At 43.2% G+C, this 23,718-nt stretch overlaps 2 non-coding genes across 2 annotated transcripts; one reads left to right on the top strand and one right to left on the bottom strand.

Moving 5' to 3' along the window:
* Positions 1-12,346: 12,346 nt before the first annotated feature.
* On the bottom strand, positions 12,347-12,428 carry trnas-gcu (transfer RNA serine (anticodon GCU)). The gene has a single exon. It is a non-coding gene; the product is annotated as a tRNA-Ser (tRNA).
* A 10,932-nt stretch (positions 12,429-23,360) lies between these two features.
* On the top strand, positions 23,361-23,433 carry trnat-agu (transfer RNA threonine (anticodon AGU)). Its single transcript has one exon. It is a non-coding gene; the product is annotated as a tRNA-Thr (tRNA).
* Positions 23,434-23,718: the final 285 nt, after the last annotated feature.

Below are 23,718 nucleotides of genomic sequence, written 5' to 3'. Positions count from 1 at the left end.
TTGGATGAAACACGTGTAGTCCATTCCAGGTAGCGTCCTGGTTTAGGCCACTTGTGGCATCTGTCGTCCTCCAACAGTCACATTGGGATTAATCCAAAATAGTTTGATCACAGATTCATTCCTGCGAGTCCAGGGCGGTAGGGGTAGCGTCACTGACTGACAGTACGGTGTTGATATCAAACTCCTCCCATGGATGCCATACATTTCGCTTCAGTGACATTCATTGCTCTGGCCTCCAAGTGAACTTGTGTGGAGCAAGGGGAGTTTTTGGAAACACAGACATAACATCCCACCTGTGTGTGCGCTCTCACAGTGACCTTCACATACCGGTACCAAGCGTTGGTTTCGTATGGGTTTCTGGGGTCTCATGACCAGTCCTCAAAGTTCTCATCGTGTGACCATCGTTTCCCACGGTCAACATTATCACTTGGTCTGTTCAGATGTGTCCATAGACTATAGCATGCTCCAACCACAACGCAGCAGAGGATCCACCTGGCATTATTTATTGTTTGTGCCTTTTTGTTTATGATGTTTTTTACTTTTGCGCTATGCTTGCTGGCTCCGTTTTGCTCCTCTTATTTATTGTATCTGTTTATTTATTTATCATTTATTCATCACTCTTACTATTGATTGTTTGAATTTTTGCCTTCTTGTTTTTATATTGTGTCGCGTACTTGTATGTCTATCGTGTTATGTGTCTCGTCACCGTGGGATAGAGAAAAACGTGTGTTTTGACATGTGGAGAGATTGACAATAAAGCTGACTTTTGACTTTTGACATACCCCCGCCTAGCGGAGTTGGGATCGTTGTTTGCAGACTTCGCCACCGTCCCGAAATGAGGGGTCCAGCACTCCTTGTAGCTCGCATTGGCTAAAGTGAATCCAGCTGGGTCGTTCAGCGATCTTCACTGCGGAGGGGGGTAGTCAGCAAGACTTGGAATGGTCCCACCCACCATGGCTGGCCCAGTTCTTTCCTTTGATGACCTTGACGTAGACCCAGTCTCCTGGATTGATGGGGTTGTCGACCTGTGAGGAGGAAAGATCAGGCGGCAGTAAATTTGCATTTGACACATCCTTCAGCCTGAGGGCCCTGATCATGCTACCTATGTTCTTCATCTGCTTTTTGCAACTCTTGTAGTCAATTGTAATGCCCTTTTTAACGAGGCAGATAGTGTTTGAAAGAAGAGTTTGAGCACTTCCTAATGATTCCTCCTAACCAAAGACCGTTCATGACAGGGGCTTTCCCATTTATTGCCTCCTGTCTTAAAGGAGATTCCCTTATCCATGCCGTCTTCTTCCTAACACGTTCGCACCCACACAGGTTGTGCACATAAACGCAGACACACCGAGCGCGCACCCAAGGCTCAGACAAACGACAACAGCCTGACACAACTTTACAGAGATTACGCACGAACACAGAACACAGACAAAGGGATTCTACACATCTCTCATGTAGCTTCTTTTGATAGAACCTCCTATTGGTAACTGTATAGCGGACTGTTCTGCATATAATCCCTTACTCAACTCCCTTGCTTCTACTTTTCCATGTCGGTGCAGTCGTAAGTGATCCCTATTGCAGTCATTGTCTTGTTAACTGTCGCCTTGTGCGACTCCTATGCATGATTGTGTGAAAGTCAAAAATTTAACGTATCCAACTTTCTGACCACCCAAACTCCACTGTGGCGCAACGAACTTACTATTCTATTTAGTAGGTACATTGAGCAACCTAGCTTCCTCTTGACTGAATTCACTTTAGTCCAAGTGTCCTATTCTAAAATTTATCTAACTCAATTTCTACTTCTTATGCCTGATGAGCCAAAACATCAGATCTCGCTCTTGTTTCTCTACGTTTTAGCCTATTTGTTTTGTCCAATCTGTTCAATCTCTGACCATGATGCTTCTCTCTGTAGCTCTACGCATTATTCAATTTTTATCAAATCTCCTCAGTTCTGTCAAACTCAGTGCACAATGAAGCACCTGTCCACTTTGACTCAAGCCCCACCAAGTTTAGCCACGCCACAGCAAGGAGCGCGATTTGGCCGTCGGCCACTTCATGTCCATATGTCTTCTGCTGCAAGTTGGTGTTCTTTTGTTGTTGCTTCAGAGTCAACCCATCCATCACTCTCGACTGAGTCCATTGTTCAAATGAGTCCATTTTCAACATTGTGAGTTCCTCCGCTTCTCACTGTCTTTTCTCGTCCACGAGGATGTCGTCTTTCTTCCAGAGTGTACTTGTCCCCCTACAAGTACAACAACAGTCTTTCTTTGTCCTTGCCAAAGGTCAAAGGTGCCTCAAAGCCAGGCACCGTTTTGTAGACGTCCATGGCTGCAGGCAGAGTCTCGGGATCGAGTTTCAGGGATCCTGGCACTGAGAGTGACAGACTGGGACAAATGTAGCTGCTGCCATCAATTCGCTAGTAACGTTTGTTTACCAAACTTCAAATTCTCCTAGTAACAGCCGTCTCGTCTTTATATTGTAAGTCCTGTAACTCATCCTATTTTTGAGCTACGTTTCGTCTATAGTTCCAACTTAATGGAACAGTACATTGTCTTCAGTATCATTATTCAAAATTAACTCAACGAGGTCTGCGTTCCACATCTAGCCCTGATCTATGTCTTGACCTCTCAAACGTTATTACCTGTGTAAATTACCTTGCTCAAAAATGTGACTTAGAATATGGTGTTGTGAATTTCCAATCTCCCTGATCAAATTGGATCCCGCTTCTTAGTTCTTCTTTCTCATGCTCCTGTTAGCCTGCAATTGTCCAAATCAATAATGTTGTTGTCTTTCTTTCGAACCTCTAAATCTCTCGTGTTGCTAACCTATCTACACCAGGAAGGGTCTTAAAGAAAGGACCAACAGATTACTCCCAATATCTCCTCATTATTTATGAGTTAGCCTCCCTTTCCTCACTCGGGTGCATATCTTGTCAGTTGTTAATGGAAACCAGATGTCTCGTGCCAATGAGATAATGGACTAAGGCCCAAACAATCCCGCACGAACCTGACCCGAAACATGACCCGGTCATACTTAGGCTTACTAGTGAGATATACATTGCATGATACCAGAATAGAAATTTACCACAGTATGACACCAAATGTATTAGAAAATCCATATGTCGTAAAGGTTTGTATTATTACTATCTTCCACTATCTGTCCTTTTCACTCCCTCCTTCTGAGGCTTGGCAACGCCCATGCCTCACACCTTGACAAATGTTTTGGGAGAACGTGTTCTTTACTACATATGATTCCATCATTTAATTTGACTTTCTTTCCAAAACGCTTCTCAATTTCCCAGTTCACGCATCTTCTGCATGTGTTACTGGTTCTCTAGTTTTTTCTCTAGTTAATCATTAATCCAAAAGCTATGTTTTTCATTTTAGCATTCAACTTACTCAAAACCACTCTTTCAGCAAAGTCGCTCTACTAATTTTCCATAGTAGTCGCCAACAGCTTCAACCATTCAACCTGTATTTTTCCTATCATTCAAGGCAATCATTCATCAATGTTCATTTGCATCTCACACACAGTCTCCAAAAAGGAGTCTTTCCATCACATTGGTCTCAATTCATCCAAGCTCACCACACAACATTCATATACCATTTTCAACTCAAGGTTCCTGATAGAACAATCCACCGATCCAAAAAAAACTCAACTCATAAAAACTACTGGCAAATTAATCTGAATTTTTCTTTGCTTTTAGATTTAACGAACTCAATTTCTCAGATTTAGCTCGCATATAGCAGTTTGTATAATTTTATAACACCATCAATCAATTATTCCTATTAAATGTAGCATTGCAATGTCTTAAATTCACAATTTTGCTTCTTCTAATTCCTGAAAGCATGTTCTGTCGTTTTTTTTTTTTCAAATTTCTCATGAGGGCTCGACACTTAACATGCACTAGTGTGGATCGATTTCTGCTCGCAAACACATTTTTCTCTTTTCCTCTCATTTTTATCTTTCCAAATCGTTTCCGTTCTGCGGTGCAAATTGGATAGACCACAGTCTAGCAAATTTCTTTACACTAAAAGTTTAGCCAATCTTCATCATTTTAACACACATGCACAGCTCTCGCGCGCGTAGGGCAGGTCCGAGCACCAATGATTCGTCACAGGCTGGCCATTTCCTGTGGTCGATCATGAGCTGGTCCCTCCCACGTACACGAGGACAGTACATTCTAATTTTTCATTTATCTTCTAGAAGCAAGTTGCATTTATTTACCACTTGATTTGCAAATTTTAACTTAAGTGTACACACACAATTTGATCTCTGGTCATTTGTCATTGGGCATACAAACAGCATTGTCATACTTCTTCCATGGACAGGAGCTCTAATAATCCAAAAAATGTTCCAATAATCTGACAATGACATGTTTTGCTGTCATATGGGCATCTATTCTTTCTTTCTCTGTATTAGCATGAGGGGTCAAAGGAGAGGAAGCTTGTCATGCTGTAAATGTGATTTTTCCTCTGCCTCTTCCTCTGCCCCTTGACTGGCACCGTTTTTTTTTCTAAAACACTCTAGTGGTCAGTGTCCACGTTTCCCACAGTTCCAACAGTTGTCAGAATCTGATGGGGGTTTTGAATTATATGGTGGCCTTCGGCCTTGTTGGTCTCTCTCTCTTCCTCTCCCCTTTGGGAACTTTGGAAGAAGATCATTGTATCTTCATTTAGATCATTATCATCATCTAGATGAAATACATCAGAACATTTGCCTTTTTGGATAACTTTTTCAGCATGCCTGTCCCACTGCATAGTTGTTGTATACAAGTTTTGCACAAGAGCGGAATGCCTCTCTTGCCCTTCTGCTTGAGCTGCGGCTGGAGCCGTGGCCGGGACAGTGCGCCTGCGCACTGTGGCCTCATTGTCTTCCGGCCTGACAAACATAGTCGCAGCACTTTTCAACTTTCTGTCTTTTGGATTTATTCTCTTCTCTCTTGTGAAGCTTTCAACCACAGTCTAGCACAATTCAACTCTCTCTCTTTTCTTTTTCCACTTCAGCATGTATTACATACAATCAAGAAATCTACTCGCCATGAACTCATCTCCTTCAAGAGCTAGAGATTTATCGTTCCTTTTTCTCATCTTGATTTTAATTTTTCCAGTGTTTTTTTTTTTCAATCTCTTTTTATTTTCTTTGAGGATCCTCAATGTAGGTTAAAATTGACCTTCTAACAAATTACTAGCCTGTGTTATTGCCGTCGATCAATGCTAGTGTAACACCTATATTGTTTTGGACAGTGCTTACAGTAATTTAGATCAAGGACCAATTCTAATTTCGGCTATATTTGTAGTGGTGATAGAATAAGCGAAATAAATGACCACAGACCAAGGTTTGAATTGAACTGCCGGCTTATTTTAGAAGAGAAAAAAATAGAGAAAAATAGTTGACATACAATTTACAACAATAGACATACAATTTACATTTAAACTCAACGTTAGTTGAAGAAAATAAGTTTCCTTTCAGTGAACTTTTCAGTTAAAGAATTTCAATTAAAACCCGGGTTGTTTTATTAATTCTAAGGTTCAATCGGTTTAGTTACCTCACTTTGTGTTGTTTGAATAATATTCAATACGGGTAAGTAATTCGAAAACAATAGTAAATCTAATTTGAGTTCAGTAAAGCCACTTTTAAATTCCCTCGATTTCACTGGTTTTGTTCACACCAATCAATATTTCAATAACACCATTTCAGCATCATCGTATATATAGTTCACAAAAAAATTAAAGTGACAAAATGTACAAAACTCAAAACAATTCAGCAAAAGACTGAACGACTTTCGTTATCCAAATGTCTCTATATCCCTTCAGTTTGTTTCTCTTGCTTTGTTCCTGAAGAGTCAATCAATCCTTTCCGAAATCCACCTCGGTGTAGCAGTGAAGAAAAATATGGATAGATCCTACCAGGTTCGATGAACCTCGTCCAGCAAGTGCTCTCCGCTCCTGCGTGAGAAAAAATTCAAAGGCCTCTTTGGTGGCTCGCCATCTTGCGACTCGCACAAGAAATCAGCTTCGTTATTAGTTCAGAGGTTTCTGAACCAACTCTCGTGAATCCAGTCCTGTTCCGCACTTAGTGCATCACCAAGGTGAAAAAAGTTTGGAAACAGAAAAATAGGTCCATCAAATACAAAAAACTTTATATAATCCTGTGTCACGTTCCCTCTCTCTCTTTAGTTTAACGGACTTACTCCCGTATCACCTTCGTCATCCTCTCTCCAAAAACAACAAAAAACGGCGGGAAAAGGAAAAAAGTAGAGTTCGCATTTCTGGTCACATGTTTTTTTTCCTACGTCATCATGTCCCTTCAAAATAAAAGTGAATGTTCACACTTTTGTCATTTTATCAAATACAAAACGTTAATAAAATAATAAATTTGTATTGTTTTAATATTTTACATGCTTTTAATCTGTGTTGGTCTGTTTAGAAGATATTTACAATGTACTTTCTTTTGACTGTTTTTATTAACAGGCTCTTATTTTACAAGGCTATGTTAACCTGGGTTACACTAGAACTGCTTTTTAGTCAATTTATCCTACCAGTCACACATTCAACCACACAAATTTCTTATCCCTGCCTACGCGAAGTCCTCTTTTAAAAATAAAAGAGCTGCTTCATCCGGATGGGGGACTCTACAACACCCCTTCCTTCCCTGGGAACTGAAGACAACTGTCCAGTTACCCAGCCCTGCCAACGCGAAGTTGTCCCCTTAGAACAGTGGTTGTCAAATGAGGGTACACGGAGGTACGTGAGATTTTACAAAAAAAAATATAAAACAGTTTGGAAACCACTGCTCCAGAAGAGCCACTTCATCCGGAGGGGGACTCTACAACACCCCCTCCTTCCACAAGACTTCTTATCAATTGAGAAAAAAAACAGTTTTTTTTCTTAGCCCGTTCTTTCCACTGGGACGAGAATCCCAGCTGTTTCTTAGCTTGGAAAAACCAAAGCCGTATCTCGTGCACCTTTAATTTTTTACGCGTTTCATAGCTCGAACAAATCAAAGCCGTATCTCATAGCTCGGACAAACCAAAGCCGTACCTCATAGCTCGGACAAACCAAAGCCGTATCTCATAGCTCGCACAAACCAAAGCCGTATCTCATAGCTCGGACAAACCAAAGCCGTACCTCATAGCTCGGACAAACCAAAGCCGTATCTCATAGCTCGGACAAACCAAAGCCGTATCTCATAGCTCGGACAAACCAAAGCTGTATCAGCGCTTTTTAAAAAAAAAATATATATTATTATTATTATTAATTTTTATTTTATTTTTTTAAACTTACGTGTCTCCTGGTTCGTTGCATTGCCGGGTCCCGTCAAACCACCTCTGTCAGACAAAGGCAGACCTAAGATGCTGGCCCAGCGAAGAAGTTCTCTTCCCAGGACTTTCTTTTCCAGGTCCTCCTAATGGACGCTGGCTTGTCGACAATGCAGCACGTCTTCCTCCGTCAGCCAGATGGCGGGTATGAGGGTCCCGGGTTTCGGCACCAAAATGTTAGAGTGGTGCTCACTCTAACTTATTTTGCAAGAACCACACGGGGACAAGTTAGTCGTTTTGGGCACCTGCAGGCGGAGAGTTCACTCGTCGCTCAGCGATGGTCGAATGAAGTCTGACTTTCGCTTCCCACAAGAGCATCTTTATTAAGAGAAAAAGGGTGGGGGTGATAGTAGACTGAATAGACAAAAAGCCCTTGACCTCTAGATTAGCAGAGCAGGGGATGTTTTACGACATTGAGTAGGATGGAACAAGCTAGGTTATTTATTACTGGTTACATACATTCCAACATAATCATAGATCAAGATAGTTTGGAAAACCCTGACAGTCTTTACACAACCAATCGACTATTTCTTCTAAATTTAGCTTTGTTGTTATTTAATAATTTTGCTTCATCCAATTCCAGAAAGCAAGTTCTTTCCATCTCTCAAATTTTGTTTCATCAGGGATAGGCATTAATGCAGTGTGGACCAGTTCCTGCCCACAAAAAAAATTGCTTGCCTTTCTTTTCTTCTTATTTTCACAAAATTGCTTTTGTTTTGCGGTGCAAATCATACAGACTACAATCTAGCAAATTCTTTTGTGCACCTACATTAGCCAATTTTAACACATAACACTGACAGCACACAGACAACACAAAAACTTACAGCAGAGACACAGCTCACAAACAATACAAACAAACAACGCTGCGCAAACGTCATCCTCTGTTTTGACGTTTTGGGTATACTTTTGTTTTCTCATCAGTGACTTTTATCCTTCATGCAAATATTGTCACATCTTCCTCAAGCATCACTCTGAGAAAATCACACTGTCCCTGCCCTGCCCGCAGCCATAGCACCCCTCGTGCGAGGGGGGTGGGGGGCGCAGCATCAATGTTGATTGGTCACAGGCTGGCCATTTCCTGCAACAACCATGATGCCGGCCCACCGCCCACACGAGCATAGCAAAGACCCACGCGGACAGCCCCGCCCCGCGACAACGCGCGAGCGCAGGCACGCTTATCAGTTTCACCTTCTCAAAGGGCAGGCCAACTTTGCTGTTGCCCTCCCCCATCATGTTCAACTTCAACATCTTTCAGTCTTCTACACAACATTTGATGTCTCTTATTCCCATCCTATCAAGCCACCGTTCTCGTAACTCTCTGCCACACACGCCTTATTTTCTCTATTGCACACACCTTGCTCATCTCAGTTTCTCCAACCAACTTAAACACACTATCATCCACTTCTCAATTTCCCTAGTATTGCTCAACAGCCTCCAGAACATTCTCCATTACTGATTTCTTCCACAGAACACACATCTCACTCGCACTCATACACACACCCATTCATAAGGATCCTCTGCGTGCACACGCACACACACACCAGCACAAAAGGATGACGCACAGCATATAGAACACACATCGATCCCACTAACACACCTTTTTGTTCGTGTTACTTTTCTGATTTATTCTCTATTTCACTTTTAAAAGCTATTTGTAATTCTTTTCTATTTATTTAGCAAATTTTAACTTCGATGTTTCTTTATCTTACTTTATCCTTTTAACATAAATATCTCCTTATTAGGGGTGTAAATCGCGGGTTTTGTCACGATACGATATAATATCGATATAAAGAACTACGATACGATATTTGCCGATATCTTAAAGCCTGCTGCGATTCATTCACGATATATCGCGATATAGTGCTCTACGATCGATTTTTTATTTATTTTTTTAATAAAAAATATAGAACAATATCCTGATTTATAACAATTCATACGCAAAATCAACAAGGTACTGCAAACTCTTTATTTAGGAAATTACAAGAGTATTGTAGTATACAAATTGCTTACTTTAACACTGAACTTTGATGTCGTGTTTTTTCTTTAAATGTGCGGCAAGATTTGTGCTCCCTGAATATTTGATCACCGCATGGCAGGATTTACAAACTGCACGTGTCTTGTCCGTTGAGCCATCTTTTCTTTGGAATCCAAAGTGCTTCCAAAGAATGACTTGAAGCCTAAAGGTCCCCTTTCCTCGTCTTTTTGGACAGGAGCCATAGCACCAGCACAGGAGCCGCGTACTAGTTGTCGACTCCCCTTTCATGTGCAGCAACGCCGCGCACTGCTCCCTGCTCCCGGAAAGAGGAAGCAAGCAACAATGAACTGGATTTCAAAATAAAGTCGCGTCTAATGTCCGAGGTCAAACACGGCGATATAAATCGATGTTTACCTTTAGCATCGATGCCAATAAATCGTAGAGCATTATATCGATTAATCGATGTGTATCGATGTATCGTTACACCCCTACTCCTTATATTTAAGCTAATTTCTCCTTAATTTTGGCAGCCAGGTTCCCACTTCATTACATGGAAACCTGATCTGATTTGATTTTGGCCTAGTCATAGTGTTTCTGTTAATTTGTGCAGTCACGTGCCATGTGACCGTTTTCTCCGCAATTTCAGCATTTTATTGGAGGTTGAACAACTCCTCTTCCTCGGCCTCTAAAGCCTCCTTTAGACATTGCTCGCCCTCTCTGGCCTTTCTGTCCTCTGCCTGCATTTTGGTAAAAAGTGTCACTATCCTGGTCTACCAGAAAAGTGTGTTTTGAAGCTTTCATTTGTTTTCGTTTTTGTACTGCTTCTAGTTCTCCCTCAAATTTATATTTTTTAACGCATTTATCGAAATCTTTTTTTAATCGGTTGGGATCACTGGCTTTCAATTATTTTCCAATCTTTGCATTTTAGTTCATGTCGTGGTAGGGACTTTCGCTTACTATTTAAGAGGAGCGCTCAAATGAGATCACTCTCAGTCAAACCATTCACAAGCATACCACGCGCGTTTTTTAATAACAGAGGAGTCCGCCCCTCCTGCTGCGGAATTTAACTAACATAAAACGTTAGGGGGCTCCACATCCGCCCCTGCGGAATTTAACTGTTTCTAATTGTACTTGATAGGGTCTAGAATTCTCAAGTTTTTTTTTTTTTTTTAATAACAGAGGAGTCCGCCCCTCCTGCTGCGGAATTTAACTAGCTTGAAAGCTAGGGGGCTCCACATCCGCCAATGCGGAATTTAACTGTTTCTATTTAGTAGAATTAATATTCCTACTCACGGTCTGCTGATTCTCTTCCTCGGAAGATCTCGTGGACCCTCCCGGTGTCCAGCCGGACTGATCGAGACAGTCCCGTCAAAGGGCTTTTGTTTACCTCGGCCGAGGATTGTCACCTGCGTCGAAGAGCCCGCTGGAACCTTTCAGGGCGTGTTGAGATCCCGGACGAGCCCCCAATTTCTGTGAGGTTTATTTCGCTGACTGAATAAGTGAATAGAAGAGCAACAGCAAACAAACCACAAGTGAGACAGAAATATTAAGTCTTTTCTCGCGAGGAGTGCAGTACAGATAGCTTGAGACAATCTCTACACACTGAATATCTGTAGGCACTCCCGCTCTTTTTATTTGGATTTGCCCTACCCACAGTGTGAGACATAACCACTAAAGGGGGGAGGAAAGCATGTGGGCTTTGTCTCGTAAGCAAAAATCACTAGGTGTTTACATACTGATAAGAACATCTGGGAAGAGGAGTTTGAGTGGACTGGATACAGGAGAAAAAACCTTTGACCTCTAGTTAAAACATAGCAAGGGAAGTTTTACGACATTGTGTAGGATGCAACAAGCTAAGTTATTTATTACTGGTTATATACATACATCCCATGGCTGTACACCTTGGGATAGCGTTAAAAAAACCACTGCGCTTATCACCCTGCGGGTTTTATATATACAATCCACGCCCCTTTAACGTTCTCATGGCGCTCTCAACTACGTCCGCCTTACAACAACACACACAAACACACACATACACACACACAAATACACACACACACACACAAATACACACACGCAGCAGTGACTCTCCAATACACATCGATACCAAATGATCAGGTGTTGCTTTCCCGCCTTTTCCGGACAGTATAAAACCTTCTTACCTGGAGATGGAGGATGTTGTTACATCTGCTGAAGTGCCATGTGTACTGACCGCCATTAAACAACCCAAGATCTTGCCAATAAAGAACAAACCGTTACCCCACATCTTAGTTTTCCTGACCCAACAACGGACATCATCAACAACACGCAACAGCCGTTGATGGAATCGAACCCGCACTTTCTTAACTGTGAAGCAGACATGCTAACCAGTTCTCCACCGAGCCGCCAAAGAGTATAAATATTACGATATTGAGTTAAATACAAACCAGATTACAGATACAATGGAGCCTCGGTTTTCGACCACAATCCGTTCCAGAAGGCTGTTGGAGAACTGAATCGTTCAAATACCGAATCATGTTTTCCAATTACAAATAATGGAAAAAAAAAATTAAATTTAAAAACCCCGCCTTTTTAAAGTATTTTTTCATTTGTACATTTTTGTCCGATCGCGCAACTGCAGTGCTTAGCCTTATTGTGACAGAGCGGTCACTAAAATTTAGAAAATACTTTTAAAGTCCTGATGTACTTTCCAAAATTTAAGTGGACCTCAGTGCGCAGGGAGATTAATTTGGTCCGATCGCGCAACCGCAGCGCGCCGGGCGCTCACTGTTGCATTGCTTTAGGAGCGTCTTTGTGTTTTAGGATGGCTTTACTGATCCCACTTGCTTCCTTTAGAGGCATGATTAGAGTTGTTGCAATCCTCAGAGTAACGAGAATGTAATAACGAACAGAGTCAGTTGGCATGCAAGTCCTCTCATGTGGTTCGACAATCAAATTTCGTTCGACATCCGGAGCAAAAAATTCTCGAATTTTTTGTTCAAATATTGATTTGTTCGAGAACCGGGACATTCGAAAGCCGAGGCTCCACTGTAAAACAACGTAACATTAACTTTCGACGAGGATGGGATTCGAACCCATGCGTGCAGAGCACAATGGATTAGCATTCCATCGCCTTAACCTCTCGGCCACCTCGTCTTGCTTATATGTCGTTGACAACATGTTGTGCCGAGATACTTTGTGTGAAAATCCGCCGAGTATGTGATATGAAATGCTGAGTGGAGAGCACAATGGAGTAGCAACCCATCGCCTAAATATCTCAGCGATCGCATCTCATGCATGAGTTGCATGGGGGACATGATATGGCATGTACGGGGTAGTATAAGCTACAAGGTAAAATGATACGATACTTTAGATGTGAAATGAAGAAGAGCTAAGCCACAAAAGAAGTGACACTGTCAGCAAAGAAATTTTTTTTTTCAATGTTGTCTCACCCCAAATCTTTGGGATCATCGGTTCTGCGCAGTTGGATAGTTCCACTAACATTTTAACATCAACATTCTTTCATGGTCTGCCTGGGTATCTCGGCTGATGATCCTAAAGAAAAGAACCTAAATTTCTTGTATGCTATGGCATGACTGTATAGCCTCCGGCCGTCATGACTACATTTTACCGTGGCACCATTGAGAGCGTCCTCTCCAGCTGTATTGCTGTTTGGGGTGGCGGCTGCACTGACTACAACGCTGATCACTCCTAGAATAAACAACCCTATCATCCCAGTTCGTTCCGTCCCTGGATCAAACCTGATACCCATCCGTCAGAAACAGCTCCAGAAATCAAAACACTCCACCAGAACCAAAACAATTCGAGCGACCCTGCTCAATATTAGATCATTAGTCAATAAATCACTTCTCATCAATGACCTCATTACGAGTAATGAATTAGATATCATGTTTCTTACAGAGACCTGGCTTGATCTAGATAACAGAGAATATATTCTTATATATAATGATAATATAATATAATGAATCAACTCCACCTAATTTCAACTGCATTGACGCCCTCAGAATCGGAAAGAGAGGGGAAGGCGTTTTCCTAATCTATTCTGATTTGTTTCAATGTAAACGGACGTCATTTGGAGATCGTCTTTCGTTTGAGTGTCTTGCAGTTGTAATGAAGTCTTCTCCCCCTGTCCTACTTATGGTTGTATACAGACCCCCAGGTTATGCTAATAACTTCTTCGTCGAATTCTCTGAACTCCTCGCTATAATCTCCTTGGAACATGACTGTATATCAATAGTAGGTGACTTTAATGTTCACATAGACAAACTCAATGACAATAACATCAAAGAACTAAACAACCTCCTTGACACCTTCGACCTATCCCAGCATATCTCTGGACCTACACACAACAGAGGCCATACACTAGATTTATTCATAACCAGAGGTCTTGAGTCATCTTTCCTTTCAGCAGTCGATATTGCCTTATCTGATCACTTCTGCATCTTTATCGAAATGAAGGTCACCCCTATAGCTCTCAGTCAACCACAAACCATTAAAAAGCGGCACTTTAATGAGGCCACTAGTACACTATGGAGGCCTTCTCGCAGGCCCCTACCCTTCCATCAGAATCTGTCAATGACCTCCTAGATAACTTCAACTCTAAAACCCTAAAAGATATCGACGCAGTAGCCCCTCTGAAAACCAAATTAATCTCTGGTAAGAAGAAAGCACCTTGGACATACTCTCTCTCTGTAAAAGATAAAAAAAGAGAGTCTAGAAAAGCAGAACGCAAATGGCGAAAAACTAAACTTCACATTCATCATGATATTTACAAAGACAGCCTTAAATCCTATAACCAAGAACTAAAAAAATCCAGACAATCTGTCAGGTTTATTTTGATGACTGAATAACTATTAAGAGAAGAGCAACAGCAAACAGACCACAAGTGAGACAGAATATTAAGTCTTTTCTCGCGAGGAGTGCAGTACAGATCCTTCACAACAATCTCACTACACTAATTATCTGTATGCACTCCTGCTCTTTTTATTTGGATTTGCCCTACCCACAAAATGAGACAAGCCCTCTAAAAGGGGAGGAGGGAAGCACGTGGGCTTTGTCTCGTAAGAAGAAAAACCACAAAGTGTTACATACTGATATGGAACAGTGTGAGAAAGAGTACGAGTGATCAGCAACCATTCTTTGTGTCTGGGATGAATTCAGGAAACATGAGTGATCAGCGATCATTGTTTGTGTCTGTGATGAAATCAGGAAACATGAGTGATCAGCAATCATTCTTTGTTGAAAAGGAACTGTCTTGGTAGATGTCTTCATTTTGCTGTGTCACTGAGTTGCCAGCTGCGTCCTGTCTGACCCAGCTGTAATCTCTCTTCTGTGGTACATCATAAAAACAGCAAGGCCAAACAGCAAGCATCTCTTGCAGTACTATTGGGGTAAAGCATTGATTAGAGAACGCATGATAACATATATATACATATTTCTAACACAATGACTGAAGGAGGAGCATAATTTTTCTGAGCACAAGGCGCTCATTTTACGAAATTGACAAAAGTAGTGGAGGCAGGGCTTACACACTCATAGGACTGTACACAAAGTACTGAATTGGAATTTTCAAATGTTTGTTCCATGTAAATGACAACAAATTGGAAGTTCCACCAAGACTTGAACTTGGATTGCTAGATTCAGAGTGCTCACAATCACAGCATGCAAACATTATTTGATTGATTGATTGGTTGATTGACAGATTGATTGGTTGACAGATTGATTGATTGCGAAAGGATAGCAAAGACTGAGAATATCATCGAATGACAAGATGAACAATATAAGCAACTCAAAATAAGCGATATGGGAATGAAATGATTTTAACGTTCATAAGGGGTGACCATGAACCAACAGTTTAAGCTCCAGTAGTTTGTACCCTGATAAATTGCACTCACTGAATGTCTTCTTGCATGGATGAACTGGAGGCAGTTCTGGAGTGGGTCTGCAGGCAGCTGGCCAAGCCAAGAAGGAAAGTGTTGGCTTGACAGTTGAAGGAAAAAAAATGGAAACACAAATTAGAGGCTGGTTTTGGCCTACACGTGGTCAGGGGAGCATTGTAGCGGAGTGTCGCACACCTGGCTGTTGCTGACTCAGAGAGCTTCTGGCTCCTGTTTGCCAAGGTGTCCCTGGCCCACTTTGCAAAGCAGACAACACTGACAAATAGATTTAGAAAATGTTGTTTCCACCCAGTCTCAAACAGGGGGCGTTTCGCGTCTTAGAAGAACATGATGACCACTACGCTATGGAAACTGCTGTGACGTCCAAAGCATTTTGAGAAGCCTGAATTTATAAAGAAAATGTTGAAATTGATTGGGGTGTCCAAACTTTTGCATACGACGGATATGTATATGACCAAATATTTGAGGTCCAACCGGGACTAAAACTGAGATCTAGAGCGCTCATGGAACCCTCAGGTGTAGGGAAGCATACAATTTCATGGGGCAGCACACAAGCTATTGCCATTACGCAAATTTTTCCCAGCTAAATGACAAATTATTTGAGGTCCCACCGAGACTTGAACTTGCGTCACTGGATTCAGAGTCCAGAGTGCTCACCATTTCACCATAGAACCCTGGCAGTGACGGAAGGAGGAGCATAATTTTTCTGAGCACAATGCACTAACTAAGGTGCTCATTTTTATGAAATTGACAAAAGTAGTGGAGGCAGGGCTTACACACTCATAGGGCTGTCCACAAAGTACTGAATTGGAATTTCCAAATTTGTGTTCCATGTAAATGACTACAAATTGGAAGTTCCACCAAGACTTGAACTTGGATTGCTAGATTCAGAGTGCTCACAATCACACCATGCCAACATTGATTAATTGATTGATTGATTGATTGATTGATTGATTGATTGATTGATTGATTGATTGATTGATTGATTGATTGAACATTTATTGATCCCCCGGGGTGGGGAAATTCAGGCCCCATCAGAATCCATACCACAGAGCGGGTATACAAAAGACACAGATGGCATGAGCGCAACTCAATAGGCTCTCATAAGGCTGCCACACAACAGCGCCACAAAGAAAGCCAGTAAGTGCGAAAGATAAAAGCCATCAAAGCAAAGGAAAAAAAGTAACAACGGCCAACCAGCACCCCTCAATATCAAAGAACACCCCAAAACACACAAAATAGCCTCCACGGGGTCCATAAACAGGTGTAAGGACAGTCCAGTTCAACGGCGTCCAATGGACCGTGGTCGTGAATTGGTGAAAACATCACAAAACAGGCAAACCTGTTAGCAGCGTCCTGGGCACGTGCAGATGGACACACAATCTTTCTTTGCTGACATAATCAACAAAATCACAAATGACGCTCATACTCTCTTTGCCACCATTAACAGGCTAACAAACGCCCCCCCCCCTCAAATTGCCCCTGATTTCCTATCCACTGTCAAATGCAATGGATTTGCAACCTTCTTCAAGGATAAAATTAAAAACATCAGATTAGCCATCAGTTTTACTGCAAAAGGACCTATGGCCCCAATGCACCAACTGAAAAGGTGCCTAGTAAACATGACCCAATTTAATATCATTGACCAAAAGCAACTAGAAGAAACAGTGCAAAGGCTTAAATCCTCAACGTGCTGCCTTGACACCTTGCCAACAAGCTTTCTAAAAAATGTCCACAAGTGCCTTGCCCCAGACCTACTGCAGATAATAAACACTTCTCTACTTACAGGCATCTTTCCACAATCTTTGAAAACTGCTGTTGTGAAGCCCCTATTAAAGAAGCCTAATCTTGACCACTCCATAATCAGCAATTTCAGACCAGTATCAAATCTTCCTGTTTCAAGCAAAATACTCAAAAGAACTGTCTATCAACAACTCTATCCTCCAATAACATACTAGATCCCTTCCAATCCGGTTTCCGACTCCATGTTTCATCAAACATGTGAACAAACATCTTTACGGTTACTCCATCATTCATTCACATGTTTGGTGAAACCTCCCCAAATCCCCACTCAAACATGCAAAGCATACGATTCGACATGAAATCCATTTTTATCATATAAGGACTTTTGACTTGTGATCTGGTGCTCCCTGTGTGGAGTTTGTAGGTTCTCCGGGTTTTCCTCCCACATCACAAAAACATGCTTGGTCAGCCGATTTAGTAATCCAAACTGCCCATAGGTGTGAGTGCCAGTGTGAATGATTGTTGTCTCTGTGTGCCCTGCGATTGTCTGGCAACCAGTTATAACGTGTCCCCCGCCTACTGTCCGATGACTGCTAGGATAGGCTCCAGCACGCCTGCGACCCCCCGCAGTACAGATAATGGACGGAATGGATGGAATTGAATGCCGATCAGTTTAGGGCCCGAAGAGGGAGCAACAGCAATATGCAGATACTCCTATTAGTTTAAACAAACATATCAATCAATGTGTAAATAATTTTACACCGTGCACTGACTGCCATTAAAAAACCTAATATATGTTACAAATACTGTTACTCCACTTTTTTTTTTTTCCTTGCTTAACGATGGACATCTTGAACAAAACGCAACAGGCCGTTTTAGCTATACTATTCACAGCCTCGGCTCGGCAAACTGAGGCTCAATTCCCTGACGCGGAGTCTAAAATCAAAAGGATCATAAGACTTGTTTCCAACCAGGGACCTTCAGCGTGTGAGGGAATGTGATAACCACTACACCATGGAAACTGCGCTGACACATAGCCTTTTGAAGAGCCTGGCAAAAGTTAAAGAAAAGTGCGAAACCTGGTTTTCACACAGTCTCAAATCAGGTACCCTTTAGCGAAACGACTCAGCCTGGGCTCGGCAAATCGGGCTTCAATTTCCCGACGTGGAGTTTATTTCTTTGTATGGAAAAATTGCTTTTGCTGGCACAGTTTTGAAAAGCAAATCAAAATGTTAATAAGTGCCTGCTTTCTTCCTCACTCACTTTTGTTGAACTTTTGCCAGGCTTCTCAAAACGCTTTGGAGGTCACAGCAGTTTCCATAGCGTAGTGGTCATCATGTTCTTCTAAGACGCGAAACACCCCCTGTTTGAGACTGGGTGGAAACAACATTTTCTAAATCTATTTGTCAGTGTTGTCTGCTTTGCAAAGTGTGCCAGGGACACCTCGGCAAACAGGAGCCATATAGTATTTGATAAAGTAATCACATGTTCTCCAAGTTACAATGTCAACTAGTGGAACTTACTTTAGTTTTGGTTTTAAAGCTAATGCTCTTCTGGATTACCGAGTAATCAGTTGAGACCGGCGTAACTCTACGACGGCTTCCTGCTTAGCCGGCCGGTGCTGACGTGTCCCTCGCCTTGGCCTCGCAGCCTCGTGCTCGTCGAAACCAACGACTTTCGCCGTGCTAGCCCCGTGGTGTCCATCTGCACGTGCCCACACGTTTGCCTGTTTTGTGATGTTTTCACCAATTCACGACCACGGTCCATTGGGCGCCGTTGAACTGGACTGTCCTTACACCTGTTTATGGACCCCATGGAGGCTATTTTGCGTGTTTTGGGGTGTTCTTTGATATTGAGGGGTGCTGGTTGGCTGCTGTTACTTTTTTTCCTTTGCTTTGATGGCTTTATCTTTCGCACTGGCTTTCTTTGTGGCGCTGTTGTGTGGCAGCCTTATGAGAGCCTATTGAGTTGCGCTCATGCCATCTGTGTCTTTTGTATACCCGCTCTGTGGTATGGATTCTGATTGGGCCTGAATTTCCCCACCCCCGGGGATCAATAAATGTTCAATCGATCAATCAATCAATCAATCAATCAATCAACCAATCAATCATTTAATCAATGTTGGCATGGTGTGATTGTGAGCACTCTGAATCTAGCAATCCAAGTTCAAGTCTTGGTGGAACTTCCAATTTGTAGTCATTTACATGTAACAATTGGAAATTCCAATTCAGTACTTTGTGGACAGCCCTATGAGTGTGTAAGCCCTGCCTCCACTACTTCTGTCAATTTTGTAAAATGAGCACCTTAGTTAGTGCATTGTGCTCAGAAAAATGATGCTGCTCCTTCTGTCACTGCCAGGGTTCTATGGTGGAATGGTGAGCACTCTGGACTCTGACTCAGCGATCCGAGTTCAAGTCTCGGTGGGACCTCAAATTATTTGTCATTTAGCTGGGAAAAATTTGCAAAATGGTGATAGCTTGTGTGCTGCCCCATGAAATTGTATGCTTCCCTACACCTGAGGGTTCCATGAGCGCCCCTCACAGAAAGACGCATATTCCACCTCCACGAGATTTTCCCCCTTGTACAATGGCCCGGTCCGCCCGATAGCACGCTAGCCGCTAGATGAGACCCGCCCAGAGTTTTTGAAGGCTCTGGATGTTGTGGGACTGTCATGGCTGACACGCCCCTACAGCACTGCGTGGACATCGAGGACGGTGCCTCTGGATTGACAGACTGGGGTGGTGGTTCCCCTCTTTAAGAAGGGGGACCGGAGGGTGAGTTCCAACCATAGGGGAATCACATTCCTCAGCCTCCCTGGTAAGGTCTATTCAGGTGTGCTGGAGAGGATGGTCCGTCGGGAGGTCGAACCTCGGATTCAGGAGGAGCAGTGTGGCTTTCGTCCTGGCCGTGGAAGAGTGGACCAGCTCTACACCCTCGGCAGGATCCTCGAGGGGGCATGGGAGTTCACCCAACCAGTCCACATGTGTTTTGTGGACTTGGAGAGGGCGTTCGACCGTGTCCCTCGGAAAGTTCTGTAGAGGGTGCTTCGGGAGTACGGAGTGCTGAGCCAACTGATAAGGGCGGTTTGGTCCCTGTATCACCGATGCCAGAGTTTGGTCTGCATTTCCAGCAGTCAGTCGGATTTGTTCCCAGTGAGGGTTGGACTCCGCCAAGTCTGCCCTTTGTCACCGATTCTGTTCATAACTTTTATGGACAGAATTTCTAGACGCAGCCAAGGCGTTGAGCGTGTCCGGTTTGGGGACCTCCGTATTGTGTCTCTCCTTTTTGCAAACAACGTGGTTCTATTGGCTTCTTCAAGCCGTGATTTCCAGCTCTCACTGGGGCGGTTCGCAGCCGAGTGTGAAGCGGTCGGGATGAGGGTCAGCACCTCCATATCCGAGGCCATGGTCCTTGGTCGGAAAAGCGTGGGATGCCCTCTTCGGATCGGGTATGAGATCCTGCCCCAAGTGGAGGAGTTCAAGTATCTTGGGGTCTTGTTCCCGAGTGAGGGCAGGATGGAGCGTGAGATCGACAGGCGGATCGGTACAGCGTCTGCAGTAATGCGGACTCTGTACCGGTCCGTCGTGGTGAAGAGAGAGCTGAGCCAAAAGGCAAAATTTACCGGTCGATCTACGCTCCTACCCTCACCTATGGTCACGAGCTTTGGGTCGGATACAAGCGGCCGAAATGAGTTCCCTCCGCAGGGTGTCCGGGCTCTCCCTGAGAGATAAGGTGAGAAGCTCGGTCATCCGGGAGGGACTCGGAGTAGAGCCGCTGCTCCTCCACGTTGAGAGGAGCCAGATGAGGTGGCTCGGGCAGCTCACCAGGATGCCTCCTGGACGCCTTCCTGGGGAAGTGTTCCGGGCATATCCCACCAGTAGGAGACCTCGCGGCCGACCCAGGACGTGCTGGAGAGACTATGTCTCTCGGCTAGCCTGGGAACGCCTTGGGATCTCCCTGGTTGAGCTGGATGAAGTGGCTGGGGAGACGGAAGTATGGGAGTCCCTCCTAAAGCTGCTGCCCCCACGACCCGACCCGGATAAGCCGAATAGAATGGATAAATGGATGGATGATAAACGAGGGATTGTCTGTCTGCACTTATTATATATGCACTTATTATGCACTTTATATTTATCTTATTTATCTTATCTTATTTCATATTTATATAGAAGTGTCACTTTTTATCCAGCCGAAATGTCATTCCTTTGTTGAGAGCCGTATGCAACGTAATTTCGTTTTGTGTGCACTGAGTGTTTACAAAATGACAATAAAGTCTGTCTAAGTCTAAGTCTAATATAAATTGGTCATCAAGGACTTTGTCAGCTAGTGTGAGCTCAACCAGCTTCAGCTGAACACCAGCAAGACGAAGGAGTTGATTGTGAGCTTCGGGTGGACAGCACCCATCTTCACTCCGGTGAACATCCAGGGATCGGGCATTGAGGTAGTGGAGAAGTACAAATTCCTGGGTGTTCGCCTTAACAACAAACTGGACTGGACTGATCACACCCACGGCCTGTACAAAAAGGGCCAGAGTCTCCTCCACCTGTCAGACTTTACAACATGCATTCCACCTGATAAAATGAATGTGTTTCGTCTTTACTAGCAGCACTTGTGTTTATCCTTGTCTGTTATTTACCCTTTTTTTGTAATTCTGGCACTTGTTTTATTCTTGCACTCGTGGGCTGCTGTGACAAGTGAATTTCCCTGCTGTGGGACGAATAAAGTTCAATCAATCAAGAGTTGGTTCAGACTGAAGTAAAGTGTTTGATTTCTAAAGCATGACATTAAATTGACTATGAAGGGACTCGAACTCGCAATCGTCTGATCCGAAGTCAGACGCCTTATCCATTAGGCCACATCGCCATGTGAAAGGCCTCAATTTTTTAAGTGAGGCCTTGATAAGACCAAGAATTGAACGGCTCCCAACAAGCAGGGACGCCCAACGTGGGGCTTGAACCCACAACCCTGAGTTTTGTCGGCAAAACAGGGTTTGTAATGTCTGCTGTAGCCGCACAACCCCAGGAATGAAAGCATCTCCTGGACGGTGGGGGGCCGTGGGATGGAGTTTCTATGTTCAGGCAACATGGCGAGGCCACTAGGGGTCAGCACACGTTCCAGGAAAGTGACCTGTTGGCGACAGATTGCAGTTTCTTTCTTGACACCTTGAACCCTTTCTCCCCTAACCACAACAACACTTTCTTTGTTCCTGCAAGACACGCCTGCTAGTCTTTTGCTGCAATCAACAAATCATCAACATATTGCAACAACAATGTGCCATCCGGCATTTGGCATGGTTCGAGGAGTTCTTTGAGGACCTGATTGAACGATCCTGGCAAATTTTTGATTCCCTGCGGCATGCGAGTGTATTGTAATTTCATCCCTTTGTAAGTGAATGCAAACACGTGCCGCACTGAGGGGGAAAGCGGGAGGCAGAAGAAGGCATTAGCCAAATCAATCACGGTGAAGCAGGGATGCCCAACGTGGGGCTTGAACCCACAACCCTGAGATTAAGAGTCTCATGCTCTACCAACTTGTTTCATTCTTTCACTTTTTTTTTAACGGGTTTGGTTCACAAAAACCAGCAGACACGTTTTAAATCTAGCCTCTGAAACACATTCGTTGATAAGACTAAACATTCAAAGGTTCCCAACAAGTGGCAGCTGTTGTCTCTAGTTGGAAACCCCAGCCCAAGTTGGAAACCCTAATTGGGAGCCCTTGCCCCAGTTGGAATTACTAGTTTGAAACCCTACCCGGAGTTGGAACCCTAGTTGGAAACCCTAGCCCTAGTTGGAAACGCTGGCCCTAGTGTATAATAGAGAAAGCATTTTTTCTTTTGGTTTTTGTCCCTTTGTTGCACTGAAAACGGAGATTGGGAGGGAGTCAGCACAACAAAAAAAGAAATCAGAAACAGAAACCCTTTCTGACAGTATACAAGAGTTGGTTCAGACTCAAATAAAGTCATTAATTTCATATGAATTATATTAAATTGACCATGAAGGGACTTAACCCTCAAGCTTCAGATCCAAACTCAGACGCCTTATCCATTAGGCCACATAGCCATATGAAAGACTGTACCAAGTGAAACATGGCAACGACTTCTGATCACTGCAGCCTGCCAAGTGAAGCTCACAATTGTTACTGTCATAAATGGCCTGTGGATTATCCAATTTACCGTAAAAGAGAATTGTAATGCAATTGACATATTACCTTGTTAGTGCAATTGGTCGTGCATCAGTCTCAAAATCTGAAGGTTGTGAGCTCGACCCATACACGGGGCGCTGTTTTCTATAGTCCACAGTAAAATCATTGTCAATTTCAGAAGATACTAGGTTGCTCAGAATTGAATAAAGTTTTCTGTCTGTAAAGTTAAGTTTAATTGAAATGGCCGGTGGTTGAATCAGTTTTACAGTAAAACAAGCTGTTCACGGCCTTGTTATCGCAGGCGGTAGCGCGTCAGTCTAGTAAACTGAAGGTTGCGAGTTCAACCCTCACACGGGGCTCTAACTTATTTAGTCCTAACCCTAACTCGAGCCCTTGTTGGAAACTCTTGCCCCAGTTGTAAACCTTAGTTGGAAACCCAAGTTTGAGAATGCTCAGACAAAAGTAACCGGTGGTTGAATCTTTTTTACAGAAAAATAGAATTTTAAGACAGGTGCCACAAAGACTCGTTGGCGCAGGCGGTAGCGCGTCAGTGTCATAATCTGAAAGTCGAGGGTTCGACCATCACACGGCGCATGATTTATATATAGTCCAACCCTAACTCTAGCCCTTCCTGGAACCCTAGT

This window comes from Syngnathus typhle, unplaced genomic scaffold (assembly GCF_033458585.1).
Source record: "Syngnathus typhle isolate RoL2023-S1 ecotype Sweden unplaced genomic scaffold, RoL_Styp_1.0 HiC_scaffold_27, whole genome shotgun sequence".
Lineage (NCBI taxonomy): Eukaryota > Metazoa > Chordata > Actinopteri > Syngnathiformes > Syngnathidae > Syngnathus > Syngnathus typhle.
The sequence above is the reverse complement of the archived record's forward strand: the minus strand, read 5'-3'. Positions and strand labels throughout refer to the sequence as shown.